Genomic DNA, 18,131 nt, shown 5'->3' with positions numbered 1-18,131 from the left:
CTCACTGTGAGCGAGCTGCACCACTTTCTCGATGCAAATTAAGTTTATAGCCCTCATTGAGTTCAGCAAAGATATCCTAGATGCAGCCTTGAATCATCCAACTCATCAGACACACCGTGCTACGCTTTCTTTTGAAACGAGTGCCTTGTTACCGCACTATGACAGATGCAGCTTAGTGCGTACCGGGCGGGAGAGGCGGCAGATCTCTGGCTACAGAGATGCACAGAAGCAACTACCTCTGAAAGAGAGCCCCGTAAGACCGTTGGGTGAGATCCTGGTCCAGACCCTGGAGGCCACTGGGACCTGGCAGTCCAGAATGCGCAGTGGCTGGAGAACCATGCCACGGGCCATTCAAAATGGCAGAGACCACATATTCCCCTCATTCCAGCTCTGCACAACTTACCCTCGAAGCCAAACTCGATGCCATATTCGCGGACTTCTGAAGAAGGTTGAAGCAACGGGCCAGTGAGTGTTAACAACAAAGTGTAAATCAGCATCAGTCCACTCGGAGACTCCTGCAACGGTAACCAGCTCCAATTCAGCGGCGAACATGAAAGCGTCTGAAACACTCAGATCACTGCACTAAACATGAAGCTGGATGCCACTTACCTGCAAAACAGCTCCTACGGTCAACCATCGGGGTGCTATGCCGAGGGACCAGCCTACGAGAGAGGCCTTTGAGGTTGCAGCTGGTACCGCCTTCAAGCTCCACTATGGTCACGAATCCTGTCTCTATCTGGGCCTTCGTATCCGATGACTGCCCTGCTGCACCAACGCTTAGTGGAGCCACTAAGAGGCATTGGCTGAATAGGGGCCTGGGACTTCTGCCGGCTGAGTGTTACATACTGCCTGATTCTTGACCCTTTACAACTATCTGTGGCATTCTCTATGCTTACTCTGTTTTTCTAGCTACTGTTAGATTGATTTACCTGTATGACTTAACAGCTGAATATTCCTCCGGGGGCCTGTGGGGTGTTATAACCTTATAATGTGTCTCTGTTACGCTATTTGCTTGTTGCCTATATAGAACACTTTGAATAGAAATGTTTAGATTGACTACTAGTTCCTACTATATAAAAATAGGTGCAGTGTATATGACATCTCATGTGTATTAACCGTGTACTATCGTATATTACTTTATTGAAATGTCTACACAAAGCGTGTAATCTTTGCACTGAAAAAATAATAATATAGATTTATCCAGGATTGCCCCCTGACAACCTTCAAATGAAGAAGAAAATATGTAGATTTTCTGGAGCAGGTAATGTAAAAATATTATTGCTCCAGTGAGTCCACATACTTTTCTTTTGAATTAAAATTTTGAGTTTATAAAAGTATTTGAGTTTATACAAGTATAAACAGACCATTTGTTGTGATAATGCACACAAGCAATTATTATGAAATATTAATTATCATATAGAACTGAATGAGAGGTAGAGATAGATAATTATATCTGTAAGACAAAAAAAAAAAAGGAAATGGCCCTGTATAGAGTTTTGCTGGCAATAAAGAAAAAAAAGGGGTGAGGATAGGAGAGAAATGGTAGCGAAAAGGCATGTTACAATAGAACATAAAACATTTCTTTCTATCTGCGTACCTTCCAACATCGGAGGTTCTAAAGCTGGATGAGATTGAGAGGAATATGGAGCAGTGGTATTGACCAGTAATGTGGTGCACATAATGCTTAGGAATATTGTACTTTGGGGACTCACTTTTTCTTTCTATAACACTGCTCTATTATCACTTTTTCTTTCTATAACACTGCTCTATTATCACTTTTTCTTTCTATAGCACTGCTCTATTATCAGCGTGTAGTCTGCATTATTTGCTCTGAAGTTTTTCCATGAACTCTTTTCTTTTACATTAACTCTCACTCACGTTGTTCCTAAACTTGCCTCTTTATCTCTGCAGGTCAGGTCCCTCCTGTACTTTGTTAAAATCCTCTTGATTTATTAGACCATTTGTGTCTGTTCCCTCTTCCGCACTACTGATACTAAAGTCTTTAGGCTTTTCCTGCTCTGTGTTACAGATCATCATCAATCCATTTTAGATGTGCTTACTGGTGCTGCTTGCTTTATTTATGTACTTCTAGTGATCTGCTCTCTAGAAGTGGTCTCAGCACTTTGAGTGAGGTCTTACCACTGATCTGTGAGGTAGCATCTGGAATTCCAGCTGTTCATCTCCCTGTAGGTCCTTCCACGCTGCTTGCTTTATCTGTGCATGTGCTCCCTATTTACCCATCTATCTGTTACGTGATTCCATGTTTATAGATACACTCACAGGACATACATTACAGTAGCAGCAATGCATTATTCTGAGGTCACTGTCATGTTTTATACTGTTCTATCCTTTCTTGATACAGCTGACTAAATCCATTAGAACTCTCCCATTCCTTAAAGGGACACTGTAGGCACCCAGACAACTTAATCTCATTGACGTGATTTTTGTGCAGTGTCCCTGTCCCCTTAAGCACCACCTGCCGGTCACCCGGCAACCACGGGCCCCGGGCCGGTGCAACAATGCACCAGACCTGAAGGTATGCCGGTGGCATGTGGTCCCAGGTGTCGCTGTGGCAGCCGGGATCCCTGGCGTGACCGGCCCAATCGCTCCTGTGAGCGTGGTAGTAAGCCCACCGCTTGTGTGTGTACATATGTACTTAGTATCATCCTAATCTCACCCTTCTGATTTGTTAAGAACATGCTTGCTAACCTTTGTGAGCTCACACACTGAGGATATTACTATGTAGTTATTAAGTTGCCCTTTCTTTTCTGTTCAGATTAACTAGCACACTCATTAAATCAGTTAAAATGTACCACACATCAAATAGCCATGCTTGAATGAACAGGTTATGGGCGCAGGGCCGGCCTTACGCATTTAGACGCCCTGTGCGAAAAATCTTCACAGCGCCCCCCCCCCCCCCGTCATCCATGTATGCTGTAATGTTTGTGTTGTCTGTGTATGTGATAGTAGGTGTGATGATTGTGTGTGATATGTATGCTATGTGTGATATTTTTAATGGGTGTATTAACAGTGTGTGATATGCGTGTATTGGTTGCATGTGACACACACACACAGAGTCAGACGGCCATACACACACAAAGGCAGACAGTCACACACACACAGACACACACAGGCAGACAGTCAGTCATACACACAGACACACAGTCATACACACAGACACACACAGACACAGACAGTAATACACACAGACACACACAGAGGCAGACAGTAATACACACAGATACACACACAGAGGCAGACAGTCATACACACACACACAGAGGCAGACAGTCATACACACACACACACAGGCAGACAGTCATACACACAGACACACAGAGGCAGTCATACACACAGACAGTAATACACACAGGCAGACAGTCATACACACACAGGCAGTAATACACACAGGCAGACAGTCATACACACAGAGGCAGTCATACACACAGACAGTAATACACACACAGACAGTAATACACACAGGCAGACAGTCATACACACAGACACACAGAGGCAGACAGTCATACACACACACACACACACACACACACACACAGACAGTAATACACACAGGCAGAGAGTCACACTCACCTGACAATCACACAGTTACCTGTGGAGTTCATTGTGGAGGCAGTGCAGCTCCTGGTGACTGTTTGGTGGGGAAGCAGGGACTCCTTCCTGCTTCCCCTGCAGCAGTTTTCCGGCGCTTTTAGCTCCGCCCCCGCCGCACGGTAAGCTCTGCCCCCGCTGCAAATTAAAAAAAAAAAATATATATATATTTTTTTTAAATCCCGGCCTGCTGTGCGGCCGCTCAGCGCCCCCTGCTCCATGGCGCCCTGTGCGGCCGCACAGCTCGCACACCCCTTAGGCCGGCCCTGTATGGGCGTATATAAATAGCTCATAAAATATGAAGGAATGTAAGCCTGTTTCCTCATTTTATTTCTCTCCGTACAATTTTTTCATAATATATTGGTATTCTATAAATAACAATTAAGCTGTTCTTAAAATAGCATTAATGTTTAAGGACAAACACTAACAGACGTGAATTCCTGACCCTACAGTGGTAAACACATATTTTATCCCCCGGCTCCCCATGACCCCATAAATAAGTAGAAAATGATTCTTATTCCAGTGCCGCATGCATTGGATTGACTGAAATCGTCAACTCTGATGATCTCAGCCAAGGAGGCAGTGTGGGTGGCGGAGTCAAACATCCCACTGGCCAATCAGCATCTCCTCATAGAGATGCATTGAATTGGTGTATCTCTATGGGACAAGTTTAGCGCCTCCATGCAGAGCATGGAGACACTGAATGTCAGTGCTGCACAACCCAGGAAGCACCTCTAGTAGCCATTTGAGGAGTGGCCATGGGAGGTGTCCCCAGGGAGGTGTAAAACACTGCCTTTTCTCTGAGTGTTCACAGCAAAAAGCCTACAGGGACCTACTATACTCACAAGAACAAATATATTAAGCTGTAGTTGTTCTGGTTACTATAGTGTCCCTTTATTTATTATTATTATTTATATAGCGCCAGCAAATTCCGTAGCGCTGTACAGTGGTTGGACTAACAGACACATAATTGTAACCAGACAAATGGACGCACAGGAACAGAGGGGTTGAGGGTCCTGCTCAATGAGCTTACATGCTAGAGAGAGTGGGGTATAGTGACACAAAGGGTATAAGAAGGGGTAATGAAATAGGTTGCTAGAAAAGTATTCACCGAGATCTTAGGTTATTATTGACAGTTGCAGGACAAGAGTCATGAAGGGGGGGTGGGGGGGGGGGGGAGAATGAAAACCTGCTAACCGTTTAGATGATATGCTTTCCTGAAGAATTGTGTTTTCAAAGATTTTTTAAAGGAGTGGAGACTGGGTTAAAGTCTAATGGAGAAGGGAGTTCCACAGAAAAGGTGCAGCCCTGGAGAAGTCTTGGAGGCGATCATCATATGTGGGAGTACGGGCAGAGGATAGATGTAGGTCTTCGGCAGAGCGTAGGGGCCTCAACGGGACATATTTGTGTATTAGAGAGGATAGATCGGTTGGAGCATCATTATGTAAGGACCTGTAAGTAAGCACCAGAATCTTAAATTGAGCCCTATATCTAACTGGAAGTCAATGTAGGGACTGACAGAGGGGGGAGGTGTGGGCGGTGCGGGCGGACAGGAAAATGAGCCTCGCCGCCGCATTCATTATAGATTGCAGCAGTGCAATCTGGGAACATGTAAGACCACTGAAAAGGGGAATGCAGTGGTCAAGGCGAGAAAGAATAACGGCATGGACTAGCACCGTAGTCACGTCTGGTGTTAAATAGGGGCAGATGCGAGCTATGTTTTTGAGATGGCAGGATTTGACGATTGACTGGACATGAGGGGTGAAGGAGAGGACGGATTTAAAGAGAACATCTAGGCATCGAGGTAGAGGTGATGGTGGTGCCGTTGACTTGGAGGGAGACAGACACGGGAGTAGTCAACACTTGAGGGAGTAAAGACCAGAAGTTCTGTTTTGGACAGATTGAGTTTAAGGAAGTGAGCAGCCATCCAGTTGGAAATCGTGGAGAGGCAGTCAGAGACACAAGTCAAGATGGGCGGAGAGAGATCAGGAAAGGACAGGTAGATTTGTGTATCATCTGCATATAAATTATAATGTTCAAATGTAGCTCTGCTCTGCTAAACTCTTGCTTGGACAGACAGCATTTGGAGTATTGGCAGAGAATGCATGGTGTTTCACTGACATGGGACACACAGGATGCATCCAAGATTACCGACATACCATTGGAGTGGTATGATAACGTTTCCCCTTACAACACTAGTCTTTATCATGCTGTAAAAGAACACATGAATTGTACATCACTGTTGCAGGTTCTGTTGCTTTATTATAAAAGAAAAATCAACAAACAAGCCCAGGTACTGGCCAATTGCAGAACTTGTGTATTTCCTAGCTGTTTTGCTTAGAATGACTTTGCATGTAGAATATTAGTTTAGGAAATATAATAAATAGACTTTGTGATTTTACATGACTATGATTGCAGTCTATAAATTAATTAATTTGCAGTCAGCAGGTAATGGTGCTGCTTGGCTAGTAAAAGGTGTTCTATGAATAGCTAAGAGTCCTTTTCTTCGATGTTACTAATGCCCTTCGACAGGACAAGAGATCTGAATCTTTTTAAGAATGTCTATTTACATTTTTATTTGGGTTTTTGTTTTGTTCTGTTAAAGAGTTTTTGGTTAAATAAAGACAGGATTTACCTAATTCTGCAAATAACTCCTTCGAGGTAACGCCCTAACTGATAACAGACCACAAATGCTTTTCTGCCACATTTACGAAATTTAAACAACCTTCTAATAGTACAGAGCTTGAGATTTTATTTAGGCTTTGGTATGGACCATTGTCATGAGCAAACTCCATCCATCTCTTTCAGCAAATAAGCAGCCATCCTTTCACAGATAGAGTACGGTTAATGAGTAGGTGACTTCTGAGTTTGAACACTGCCCTCAGCTTCTTTGAGAAAGTGCCAAAGAGGACTTTATGCTGTTTTTAAACCTATCTGTGGCTTCAAGCTCCGCTTTTAATGTTTAACAGGAAAAAAGGGAGTCTCATCACCGTGGGAAAATAGCTCACGTATTCTCTCAGCAAGTGGAAAGTAACTATGATGGCAAATGAACATGAGAAGTCTAATTTAAGAGAGTACAGTTTGAATAGATAATTGATTAGTGGTGCAATCCCCTTTGCTGTCCTGACAGAAGATTAGACTTGGCACTTAAAATCAATCAATCAATAAAAATAACATAAAAAAAAAATCTTAAACTGCTTTATTGAAGTATCCATTTCCTTGGTCCAAAGAAAACTTGATAAAGTCCTTATACGTGTACTATTCCATAATGACATGGAACATTCCATCCAATAGTCACATTGTTCTTGCAGGTTCCAAACATGTTATAGAGTAGCTTCTAGATCTCCGATGAGCTCAGGCACAGATGTCTTTCAATAACTAGCCAATCATTTCTTCAAATTGCGCAGTTTGTCATTCGCACATGTCATCAATCCCGGTATCGTTTGCTTAAGTCAGACTGTAGAACCTCGTGCTCAGCAGACACATCTGCGAGCAGGTGAATGAGCGGAAAGTAATTTGTGTGTCTTGGTGGCTGTAAGACGAAAGACAGACAATCTGTGTTTCAAACAGACTGCAGACCCCACTAGATCCAGACAAAAGGGATTTTTCCTATTGCAAATAATTTGTAGGTTAACACATTTTCCCGACTGCCATTGAAATATTTTGTAATATTTTAAATTAATTGCTATTGCAATTACACTCTGTACCTTGATTGGTATATATCTGGAGACACGACAGAATATCACTAACATTTACCAAGAGTAAGAACATATTGGCCAATGGAATAGTAACTAGATTACTAGGTTGAAAACGAAAAAGTATCACAATTGGTAAGCACAGAAATGTACCTTATTTTTGACATTTTTATATTTGCTATTTTGGTACTTTTTATTCTTTAGATAACTGTGCTTGGAAATTCTAGATTAATTTCTTGTGTTTCTGCAACGAATTTCCACTTTGATGACATTTTAGGCTGTGACCACAGTTACCTTTTGAAAAAGCCATCAATCATACTTGATTTAGTTTGGCAAAGCATACATGCATTTCTGCTGTCATGACAAAGTAGACAAACAACTTGGAAAACAAATGTCATAATTAAACTGTAAAAACAAGTCAGACTGCTATAAGCGGTGAAAACACTCATTGACATGCTTGTTTGTTTTCTAATGAAGTACTGTATATGAGATTTTAATGCATATATCATTTTAAAATTGCCGTTTCAAACATCAAGCGTCTGATGAAATCGCACTGTCCATTAGACATTTAATTTGTGATTATCAAAGTGCATTTTACGTGGTTTTTGGATTTCAATTTCCTGGGATTTAAAATTGCTTGATAAATCTCTTCCAAGCCATTGTTTTGTGTTGATGGTTTACATAAATTTTAACCTAAGTCCCTGAGCCTAGAAAAAGTAAATGTCTGGACCTGAGTCAATACCGTGGTTCGAAAAACTTCTGGGTTAACACAAACGACCAGTCATCTTATGTCATTTTTTGATGGTGACCTATTTGGTGAGAAAGCCTCCTTCTGTTTATAATAAAGCAGAGTATAAAAAGCTAGTGGTAAAGCAATACTCTACTCACAGGTCTTCTTCTGCTCCACAAATTCACCATGGATGGCAAGAAGTGTAATCTGTGAAACAAGGAAACAGATATCTGACTCTTGTATATGATAATATTGTATATACCTGGCTATTCTGGGTTCTTTGCTCATAGTGATTGACACTTAAAACAGGCCGTCCATGGATTGTACCCATGCCATATTGTAGACTAAGCATGAATGGTCAAGAACATGTCGGACTTTTGTGGGTTTGTTGCTAGTGATAGGAGAAAAATAATCAACAGATAAATAGTTCTCTGGGTCAAACACACAAAAAATGAATAACAGATCTAATTCCAAATGTTGCAAAAAGACATTGTATTCCGAGATCAAAGTAAAAGCTTCTTTGTGTGCCTATAAAAGGGATTATGCTTCAGGTTTATAATATCCCTTGAAATATCTTAACGAAAAGGAGTATCAGAGACCAGACAAGGTAGTCTAACATGTCCTTATTGGAAACATATTTAAACCAGTGTGTGGGGTTTTCTTCATATAAGTTGGCTAATTTCTGCACTCCGATATGGCAGTGATTTCTCTTTGATCTCTGGTTGGATGGTACAGCAATGATTTTAACATGATTTATATTGGAGTAAGAATGCTAAAAGATGTTGCTACAAACCACAGAATTAGGTGCCAAATGATTGATAACGTTAGCCCTTTGCATGATAAATGTTATCTTATATTGTCAGGCAAGGAGTTATGTTTAGACCACAGTTCCGTTATTTGGGAGAAATGGAAACACTGGGTATTTTTGTACAATATTCACCCAGCGATATGTGTTGGTGTATTGGAGCAGTATTCATTCATTCATTTATTACCAGTTATTACGTTCTCCTCCAACTCCCAGACAAAGTTAGCTATACCATCTGCAATGATTTTCAGTGTACCTGTCTGTGTCCCCATCTCACAGCTGGTAGTATATTCTATATTCTGTCAGTTAGAACACTATATAACACAGGCAAATTAATTATCGCTTCATCAGCCTGTTTTATGAAGCTTACTTTATCATTTGAGCTATATGTATGCATGTAGTTGTGTATGTGTATGTTTGTGTGAAAGGTTTTGTTAGTAGCTGTATTAGTTCAGTGATACAGATACAGTACTATTTAATAGTTCATCTCTGGATACATGGATGTACACCATCACATATCAGCACCACCATGTATTGCCACCTATCATCTCTTGGAAACTTTAAATTAGATGAAATTGTACATGCTTATATGTTTAAAAATATTTTTTGTGTATCTCCTTATCTGCACTTACCTTAAATTAAGCTAAACCTACATTGAAAATAATCTAAAAGTGAATACCTGTGCCATCATCCTCTCTGACCCCGAGAAGAGTCTAAGTTTTTTTTTTTTTAGATTTTCTTTTTTTTTTTTTTTTAAATTCTTTATTTTTGGTGCAAATAGGATGAACATACATTCCTGTGGTGCCACAACAGCAGGCACAGGTGGGGTAATGCTTACAAGGTATACAGTTGCACATTTTTATGATGAAATAGGGTAACATGCTAAGGGAACAGGCTGAAAACATAAACTTATCACATAAGATCCGCATAATAACAGTGAGTTGGATCATAGAAATCTGTGCTTAGAGAGGTCGTAGTTAAATTCTCAGTGAGAGGAAGCAGATTGCTGCAGTGTATACTGACAAAAGCTTTAGACTCATCAGAACGTTCAACAGATAGCATGAGAGAATAAGGCAATATAGTTTCACGATTAGGCACATATATAGCATGAATGGCAATAGTGTTGCACATGGTATAAACAATAGGCATGTCTAGCAATCTTGATTACACATGGATTGGCAGACTAAGTCTGAAGGCCCCTCTTGTCTCTGCCCAATGCTAGTGTGGACAATGTGTTAAAGGCTTAAAGCAGAAGGCATATAACAGGGAACATAGTTCAAGTAACAGCTTATGGTTGAAACATGCGCGAGTGTAAGCTGGAATAGTTATATGAGTGTCATGGATATTTGCAATAAGTAATAAGTGTTGAATGCGTTTCTGTGGCATTGTGTGAGAGAGAGATATAGCGTAAACACAGCCACCAACATACATGTGTCAGAAACCCTGGTGTGTACAGTCAGTGTCCGTGAGCGTTTGGGCAGCGTTCAATAGTGATCGTGGGGGGAGCCGTCCTCTTGCTGGATAATCACCCCATTCCTTCAGGTGGGAACCGTGTCTGCAGCAGTGGGGGTTCATGGTGGTAGGCATTCAGCCAGGAGTTAGCCGGTTGCGCCCTCCAGCTCCGGGCCTGTAGCATGGCCGGCATCTTGCGTCCATGGATTCGGGTACCTCTGGGGGCCGGATCCTTCCCTGTCGGGATAGGCCTGGAGGCCTGTATGGTGGTGTAGCGCCGCCTTCGGCGGGCCGGCCTCCGCCTGTGTGGTTGATGCGCCAGGGTTGGGCCCCTGGTGGCCTGCGGCCCAGATGGGCTAGCGTGGTGAGGTGTGTGCTGCTGTATCAAGGCTGTGCCCAAGGGTAGCCCAGGCCTGCTCCGGTCGACACCGCCACGTTGATCCCCTCCACTCCCGTTCTCCTGTTGTAGTTGCTGCTTTGCTGCTTGTCGGGCCTCAATTCGTGCCCAGAAGGTATTAAACAGCGCGTTCAGGCGGGTGGTGAGTGAAACGCTTGGTTGGGGGTTGCATTTCAGCGGCAAGTCTCCTCCGCATGGCTGTACATCCGCCATTTTAGCGTGGCGAGCTGCCTGCATATCTGGTGCGTGATTTGTGCTGTAGTCAGCGTTGAAAGGCCACAGAGGTGTGCTGGTCGAGAGTGTGTGGACCGGGATAACCCCCACCGGTCCTGGGGGGGGGGGAAGCAACCGTGTGCTGCGGGCGTTGCTCGTAGTTGCGGGCTGGGAGAGCGGCTGCCTCTCCCTTGCCCTGCTTGGCATATGCTCCAGACCTCGGCTCGGTCATTCCGGCGGGTAAGTTGGGCGTCGAAGGGTGTCCCTCGGGTCGCCGGTTGCTGCGGAGCAAATTAGGGTGAGTAGGGGTGCAAGATTAGGCAGATAGCCCCCGATTTCAGCCGATATTTAGACCAGGGCCTAGGAGCTCGAAGCATGTGCGACTGTTCAGCTCCACAGTCAGGCCACGCCCCCCCCTAGATTTTCTTTTAACTTAAAATAAATTACAATTAAAGAATGAGTCACAGAGCTAAATTTGCCCCCGGGAAAAATGATCATCCACAAATACCAATGCTATGCACATAGTATGGGTATCTGTCAATCAAGAACCAGAAACGTATATGTTTAAAACCGTACAGTGGACAGTTTTCTATTTGCTTGGATGTATAAAATTGTACAAACAGAAAAAACTCCTCCTCACAAACCCAACAATGTCAGTAGCCAAACCACGTTTTGTGTTTGTGTGTGTGTGTGTGTGTGTGTGTGTGTGTGTGTGTGTACACACTCATACAGAAAGGGAGAAATGTCTACCTAGTTACAATATTCCAAAGAGTATGCAAGCACACTCAATAATAATTAATATGTGTATTTAAAGTGTAATATTTTCCCATATAGGACGTCATTTGCAGCAAGAAGTCCATGAATCGCTCGGATTTTGTTAGTGTTTTGCAGAACAGCTGTGATGGTGTCAGTGTATTTGCAGTATATCTACTTGCATCTTGAAGTTTTCCCCCGAAGATGAGATCACATCCCATGTGCTGTTTTTAATTTAAATTTGAGAATCAAGTGAATGTTGTGTTGGAGGTAGGAGGGGGTAAAAGGCACCCATGCAAGTTGCTGTCTTGTGTCCAAATTACTGATCAGAGAGTCTTTATGTGCGTCGGTAATGTGCTGTGCAACATAAGCTGAAATATATTCCACTGGGGAGGAAAGCGGAATAGGTTACATACGCTCTTCCTAAGTGCGATAAATATAAAACTCCATTACTCACTTTAAGCAGGTGCTTTTTATATGAGGCTTTAAAGAAATCTAAAGCTGCTGGTGAAATGATTGGTTTATAGAGACAACGTTCCCCTCCCATGCTTGTGTCAGGTTTATACATCGTAGAAATTCAATCCCCCCCCCCCCCCCCACAATTTTGTTTAAGATCAGGCTAAGCCATTCTTAAGGATTGTGCGGTATGGCTCGGCCAAGGAGTACAGCTAACACATTATTAGAAATATTGGGCCCAAGTATCACGTTGAATTATGTCATTAACATGAGATAGTGTTTGCATTTAACTTGGCTTATGTCACTTCATAATGTATATATATGAATAGATGTACCTCTACGTGTATATAAGTAGCATTGCATGTGTCAATATGTATATGTAATATTTGCATGGATTTTGTTTACATGGATATTACTATTTGACAATGAAATAGATAATTACAACCATTCTTTAGTAAACCCCCTTTTTGCATTGTGACTTTATTTTTCAGCCTGACCCCAGACCATGTGGATCTGTTTCTTTAAATTACTCCCAAAGTTCTATCAGAGACTCAAACCATCCTGTGCTCCATGAGTAGGACATGGTGCAAGGCAGTTCCTTTTCATTCTGTCCATACATCGTTATTATAATGGAGTTATTTACGTGGTACCCCGGTCTAGCTGAGCTCCTTCCTGCATATGTAGTGTATGTGTCCACTGGGAGAGTATGAAGTGCTGTCATTTTTAAGTTCTGCTGCAGCTTCCTGTGATGAATGGAAACGTGTCTAAGTGCTAAACAGAGCTTTATGTGGTATGGTCTCAACTCCCATTAAAAATAATAGGGGGCGGAGCCAAGCAGCCGAGCTGAATGGCCGCATACATTCAGAGCTCTGAGCATAGAATCAATAGAATAGAATAAGGTAAATTTTAACCCTTTCTAAGTGGCTAAGGGAGGGCAAGCCACCTAAATGGGGATTTTAACACTATTGGGTCAGGAATACAAGTTTGTGTTCATGACCCTATAGCATTCCTTTAATATATTGTATGTTAAATTTGAGCAAACCTGGACAGCAAGAGTTACACTATTCAAAAACTGATTCATGAAAACACCATTTTTTGTTTGGAGTCACCCTTAAACCCTCGCAGTCAATCTGTAGAGAGACTGATCGGCTGCACTTATTTCTGGTGTGGGTATAGCTAAATACTGAAGATTTTGCACCAAAAATAGGAACTTCAGTACCTAGGAAGTACAGTTTTTATTAATTTCATATATTGTTCTAATAGATTACCTAATCCTGGATTCAAATTGGGGATAACTTCCAGACCTATAATTTTGTCTTGATAACAATTTTCTGTTCTGAACTGAAATGTTTGTCTGTCCGTCCATACGCCTGCCTATATCTATCCAAACTACGGTGTTTAGTAAGGTAGAAAATAGTAATTGAATGTCTTGATTTTCTATCTTGACCACACAAATACAACGTGTATAAATGAACAGTTTAACATTATGAACATATACATTTTAACAATATGGTATCCGTAAACATTCACAAGATGGCTGCCATGGCTTAGTGTGACCTGTCACTGCACCATTAAGTTCTTAGTTACTTTAAACTGCTCTGTCCCTTTCCCCTTCCCCCTTCCAAAATAATATTTCATAAATATAAAATCTTTATAAAATACTCACATTGATTTAACTGAAGTAAATACTGACATGGTATAATATACTTCTTACGTTTGGCAAAAGTCTGAGCTACTAGTGATGGTTGTAGGAAAAATACATTGTCTATGAGGAATCCCATGGTCTTGCTGGATCTTCCATAGACTTTAGCGTATTACAACACTGATGTGGACTCTTGGTAGCTGAACCACCAGGAGCTGAAGAAGACTGGCCTGATGAAAATGGCAGCAGCCACGAGTGACAGATTCAGGTAAGTAAACCTCACCCATACCTGCACCCCACGGCCACCTCACTGCAAGCAGAGCAGTCACCATCATCAGCCTTTGTAAAATGTGCAAATACACCAGACCGTGAAAGAGAGGATTTAGGAGTATCTTATCCTAGTGGTGGAGTTACTTTCTTTCCTCTGTGCTTTCATTATTAGCGTATATAGGTCCAGTTTACTCCTCAGCGCTTTACACTTTTGAAGTGAGGACATAACGGCAAGTAAATGTCAAGCAAATTTTATTTTTTCTTCAGATTTAAGAGGTGAAGAGGGCCCTTTCAAACAGGCTAACGTCCTAGAATGGTCAGATATTCTGGTCATTGTATATTCCATTACTTGTATGCATGTTATAAATCCGTTAGAAGTTGGCAGCAAAGTATTAACACATTCATACATTTTCAACACATAACAGTGACTGAGTCACACCACACAAAAACAAACGCTTTAGACTTCATAAAAATAGACTTTTCTAAAAATAGAATATATGTAAAGGAGTCATTATCAGACTGGAGCAATGGAGTCCAATAGATTATTTAAAAGTTGCACTGATGAAGGCAACAGAAAATTGCATTAGGCTTGTCTGTAAAAGAAAAAAATTAAAGCAACCACTGTGGTACTCCGCAGATGTGGCCAAGATAGTAAAAAACTAAAAGTTAGCATTTAGTAATTGTAAAAAAAAAAAAAACAGAGTGAGGAAGATAGACAGATCTATAAGATTAGGCAGAAAGAGGCTAAGCAAGTTAACAACTCCCAGATTCTCAGCTTATCTATTTCATTCATAGAATCATGAGATTTGTAGTTCGGCAACATCTGGAGGGCCAGAGTTTGGGGAAGCCTGTTATAAGAGCTTCCAAATCACACACAGAAGAAAAAATTGCCCAGTCAGTAAAAAAGGGGACAAAACATTTTCAGATCCATAAATGAGAAAAGGAAAGTAAAACATGAATTACCGTATTTATCGGCGTATAACACGCACTATTTTCCCTGAAAATAGGGGGAAAATCGTGGGTGCGTGTTATACGCCGATATCCCATAATTACTTACCTGTCCTGAAGCGTGGGCCGGCTTCACAGCTTGCACCGCGGTACAGGAACTTTAATTTCATGTTCCGGTTTCCGGCGGGACTGAAAGGAAGTGTGCACAATAGTGTGCACACTTCCTTTCAGTCCCGCCGGAAACCGGAACATGAAATTAAAGTTCCTGTACCGCGGTGCAAGCTGTGAAGCCGGCCCACGCTTCAGGACAGGTAAGTAATTATGGGAGGGGAAGTACACTATGGGAGGGGAGGGAAGTACATTATGGGAGGGGAGGGGGGGGGGGGAAGTACACTATGGGAGGGGGGGAAGTACACTATGGGAGGGGGGGAAGTACACTATGGGAGGGGGGGGAAGTACACTATGGGAGGGGGGGAAGTACACTATGGGAGGGGAGGGGGGGAAGTACACTATGGGAGGGGAGGGGGGAAGTACACTATGGGAGGGGAGGGGGGAAGTACACTATGGGAGGGGAGGGGGGAAGTACACTAGGGGAGGGAGGGGGGGAAGTACACTAGGGGAGGGGAGGGGAGGGGGAAGTACACTATGGGAGGGGAGGGGGGAAATACTATGGGAGGGGGGGGAGAATGGGAGGGGAGGGGGAAAATACTATGGGAGGGGGGAGAATACTATGGGAGGGGGGAGAATACTATGGGAGGGGAGGGGGGAGAATACTATGGGAGGGGAGGGGGGAGAATACTATGGGAGGGGAGGGGGGAGAATACTATGGGAGGGGGAGGGGGGAGAATACTATGGGAGGGGAGGGGGGAGAATACTATGGGAGGGGAGGGGGAGAATACTATGGGAGGGGAGGGGGAGAATATTATGGGAGGAGAGGGGGGAGAATACTATGGGAGGGGAGGGGGAGAATATTATGGGAGGGGAGGGGGAGAATATTATGGGAGGGGAGGGGGGAGAATATTATGGGAGGGGAGGGGGGAGAATATTATGGGAGAGGAGGGGGGAGAATATTATGGGAGGGGAGGGGGGGAGAATACTATGGGAGGGGAGGGGAGGGGAGAATACTATGGGATGGGAGGGGGGGAGAATACTATGGGATGGGAGGGGGGGGAGAATACTATGGGATGGGAGGGGGGGAGAATACTATGGGATGGGAGGGGGGGAGAATACTATGGGAGGTGAGGGGGGGGGAGAATACTATGGGAGGGGAGGGGGGGAGAATACTATGGGATGAGGGGGGGGAATACTATGGGAGGGGGGGAAATTTCCTGGAATTTCTTTCTAAAAATGAGGTGCGTGTTATACGCCGGTGCGTGTTATACGCCGATAAATACGGTAGTTAGATTAAAAATAAATGAAGGACACCAGAAGACCCAGCGACAGAAATGGGCCAACTCAAAGCCCAATAATCAGGGACACTCTGTCTCCTAACTCCACAAAATGGCGGCACCAGCATGGATCCGTGGACATCAGAGGAAGGCCCACCAAACGGGCTTGCTAGCCTATGTGGACTCATGCCTCTGTGTTGCCAGCCGGCCATTAACAGGCATCGGCTAAGCATCCTCATGCAGGCCCTCTAATACGAGGCTCACTTGTGGTGCTTACTGGGACTGATGTGCTGCACCATTGTAGGCAAAAGCATTAATAGCCTGGAGTCCCCATCTAACTGATTTGCTGCGGAAGTGCAACCCAACGGTTATTCTGTTTTATTTCACATTATGTCTATATTATTCTGTTTTATGTTATTATTATAATTGACAAATAAGCGTGTCTATATTATTTAACTGTACGCAGCCTGAGGACCCTTAGGTGTACTTATCTTTATACTCTGTGTGTTACACTTACTTTTTGACTAATGCATGTACTGTTTTGACACGCATACCTTATCAGACCAACACTTGATTACTAACATTATAAAATTGTGCAGCCCTTATACTTTGTTTGACAATGTATGATGATGTAACGCTTGTGACTACTGTTGTGGTAACACAGGCTTGTTTGTTATAACTTGCACAACATAAAAGAAAGAATATAAAAAAAAATATGAAGGAAGGTATGTAGAAAAGGATAAAGGTCTAGCTGACTGCCTTAATGAATATTTTTGTTCAGTATTTACAGATGAAAATGAAGGAAAGGGACCTCAGTTAGGAAAAAGGACAAATTAATCATCTGTTACATGTGAGTTTACAGAGGAAGAGGTTCTATTTCAAGTGTCAAAAGTAAAGACAAATAAGTCAATGGGACCTGATGAAATGCACCCAAAGTTATTAAAAGAGCTTAGTGGTGTACTAGCTAAACCATTAACAGATTTATTTAACCAATCATTGTTAACAGAAGTAGTCCCAGAAGATTGGAAGCTAGCGAATGTTTTGCCCATTCACAAGAAAGGTAATAGGGAGGAGTCGGGCAACTATAGGCCAGTAGGCCTTACTTCAGTAGTGGGGAAAGTGATGGAAACCATGTTAAAGAATAGGATTGTTGAACATCTAAAATCACATGGATTTCAAGATCAGAGACGACATGGGTTTACTTCAGGGAGATCATGCCAAACTAATCTTATTGATTTTTTTGATTGGGTAACTAAAGTAATAGATCAGGGTGGTGCAGTAGACATTGCTTACCTAGATTTCAGTAAGGCTTTTGACACTGTTGCACATAGAAGGCTTATCAAATGTATTTAGAAAATTGGGCAGACTAGATGGGCCGAATGGTTCTTATCTGCCGTCACATTCTATGTTTCTATTCAATGATAAGCTGTTTTATTAGGCTACAACTCTCGAGTTTGACCCAACTAGAGATATAGCAGTTGGTCATTCTTAGAATGCACGCACCGTTGTCCATCACAGTGATTGTCATCCAACAGACTAGCCTGTCATGGCTTTATATTGCTTAACATGTATAATGTTGTTATGTTGGATTCATGTTCACAAGGTACATTCTGAACAGTCTGTGAATTCTAGATTCCTAAACAATGTTAGGGGGGCACTTCAATGTTTTAAAGGGTGCAATTTAATAATGCCTGATCATTCCATTTGAAGAACTATGGGACCTGCTATTTTCCCACTGAAATCAAGCACTGCACAGCCACCTGTGTAAAACAG

General features: G+C 42.5%; 1 protein-coding gene across 2 annotated transcripts in view; it reads left to right on the top strand.

Annotated features, from left to right (window-relative positions):
- VPS13B (vacuolar protein sorting 13 homolog B) overlaps positions 1-18,131 on the top strand; it is an 843,188-nt gene that overhangs the window by 254,846 nt on the left and 570,211 nt on the right. The window lies entirely within an intron of this gene.

The sequence above is a fragment of the Pelobates fuscus genome, chromosome 4 (genome assembly GCF_036172605.1).
Source record: "Pelobates fuscus isolate aPelFus1 chromosome 4, aPelFus1.pri, whole genome shotgun sequence".
In the NCBI taxonomy this organism is placed as follows: domain Eukaryota; kingdom Metazoa; phylum Chordata; class Amphibia; order Anura; family Pelobatidae; genus Pelobates; species Pelobates fuscus.
Note: the sequence above shows the minus strand (reverse complement) of the source record. Positions and strands in the feature narration are given on the sequence as shown.